Below are 2,777 nucleotides of genomic sequence, written 5' to 3'. Positions count from 1 at the left end.
TTTTGTGGAGTTTGTGAGGGGTTTTTCGTTTTTAATCTTGTTTTTCATATGATGACATGATTATAAAAGCTGTGGCTCAAAATACAGAGAAATTGTGAATCAAAATATTTTTGTTTGTCATATAAAAGTTTATGAATCAAAATGTTGACAGCTTAACAAGACCTAACATTTTAATTAGACTAGACTCTAGGACTTTATCAAACCTCGTAATCATGACTTTTTGATTGGTATTGAACATTGCGTTTTTTCTTTATCGATTTGAATAAAAAATAAACTAATAAATTCTTAAAAGACTCACTTTTTACAAAGAAAATTATAACTAATTCCGGTAATCAGTGATTCAGTGAATCCTTCATCGATGTTTAGATTCACCAAAATATCAAATTCTTCAATATTTGCTAAAGGCTTGAAACATATGTCACAACTCAAATACATTTCTAAGGCTTGTTTGATATAAAACCAAGGACAGGATAATGCAGCCATACTTAGGAGCTGTTTGACAACTGCTGAACCATTAAGTGCTGAATGAATAAGATGTTTGAATGATTAAGAGGGTCTGAACCAGTAAGTGCTGAATGAGTAAATTGTTGTTTGTTTGAACCTCTGAATGATTGTGCAGAATTACTATTTTAACCCTTTAAACTATTTTGCGGTGAATGAAATATATATGTTTAGTCATAACTTATTAACTTCTAATACTTGTACTAAATGACTAAAACTTTCATTACAACCAACCAAAATATATCTTAAAACAAACTTTCATTATAACCAACCAATGTTAACTAGTTTTATATTCGTTCGATGAACAAGAACTTTAATGTTATAATGACAAAAGCCATCACCGATACCACCACCACCACCGATAATCATAATAATAACAATTGTCATATATATATTAATAAGCATAATAGTAATTATAGTGATGAGATTAACAAGAATAGAATGACTACAATTTATAGCTATAATAGTAACAAAAATTATAATACCAATAATAAAATTAAAAAATAATTGAAATAGATGTTTACAAATCATCAAGAAACATTGCCATTTGTTATATTATAATCACACAAATACACATAAAAACAATATTCCATCAAATGATTCAGCCGTTGTGCGCTACCAAGTTCACAAGCTTCTTTAACACCCTTAACCCTTAACAGTGAATAGTGCCATACCAACTGGCTGAGTATGCCGTCTTTTGTTCGTGTTGTACCGTGTCATGAATCCACACTCCTAAAAACAGAATTACCAATCCAGTCACCGAATTTTGCATACCCTCCAATATGTTTCTGCAATGATGATAATTCTAAGTGTGAGCTTAGGTGCATTCAAATCATCAATGCTCATATAAGTATATATATTAAAGTCTAGCTATAAGTATTATATGTATATGAGTCATACTAATTTCCTGATATAAACTTTATAACAAAAGTTTGTCTACTCACACATATTTTAGACACATTTTGCTCAAAGATTAAGGGTGTTCCGTACTACCGTCTATCAGAAATCCCATTCACAGAATCGTCATCAAACTTCACCAGAAGAATCCTAGGACAAAACACAACTTTATAATAAAAACAAAGCATAAAAAAGATAAAAACAAAAGAATAAAATAATGTGTTGGCATTCGGTTTTGTAATTTTAGTATTTCGTGCATTTAGGGTTCAAGCTAAGGAGTAAGTCCCCATAATCGAACATATAATTTATGAAAACTAAAAGCCAAAATATTCATAAATGGCGTAGTGTATAAAAAACATTTTATCTTGCATTACCTGCAAAAGTTACATTAATAAAATGAGGCTTAAAAACATATGCAAAGGTAACTATGTAAGAGTATGCATGAAACGGTTTGACCTGTTAAACCATCTCGTGAAACTTACCCATGTATTTTAACTTAAACAGATCAGGGCTCCTATTGTTTTTATCAAACAGTTTCGGTCCGGTTCCGGGTATACTTGACGGAATCCTTCAAAAACCCGGGAACTCGTGATATAATGTCCCGAATCTGTGTAGACCCGGAACTGGCCCTTTATAAACGGTCCGGGTTACATGTGTGACTTTCGACCTTTAAAGGTTTAGGCTTGGTTTGCTTTTATATATATATACATATATATATATATATATCTGCATTTACACTTGACATAATTATATATATTTAAACAACATAAACACACATATATACATATACATACTACTTACTCGTATATAAGCGAGTTTTAAGTTGGCCCGATAGATATAATAAACATTAAATGTTAGAATTTGGGCAAACCTTGTGACGCTTTTACGGAGTTCATGTCTGGCTCTCAAACACCAATGTACATAGTGGGGCAGGAGAGATATAGCAAGGAAAAAATAACACTTTTGATGAAGAAAAAGGCTTCATATAACCTGTACACATGATCCTACCCATGCAGCATTTCCAGCATATTGCTGCCAAAGAAAAGTATCCTAAACCAACACACACCATATCATAGCAACACCAAAAAGTAATGAGCATACTATTAGCACAAACTATAAACTAACAAACTTACCTTAATGTATATGTTTTGTACCAGATCCTAACTCAACATTCATCTACTTAATCCAACGGTTATTTTCGATTCAGTTTCGGCTAGTGGTTCAGTTATTGCTCACCCCTAGCCCATATGATAAAACAGAAAAATCAAACTCATCATGCATCCAAACCTCCTTAAATTCACATAAGAAACTATTTTAATCAAGAATTACATTTATAATAAACTAATCTTTAACCAATTTCTTCAAAACTATGACAGCCC

This window comes from Bidens hawaiensis, unplaced genomic scaffold (assembly GCF_021521415.1).
Source record: "Bidens hawaiensis isolate Kalapana, Puna unplaced genomic scaffold, B.hawaiensis_p1.1 tig00057350_1, whole genome shotgun sequence".
NCBI classification, from domain to species: Eukaryota; Viridiplantae; Streptophyta; class Magnoliopsida; order Asterales; family Asteraceae; genus Bidens; species Bidens hawaiensis.
Note: the sequence above shows the minus strand (reverse complement) of the source record.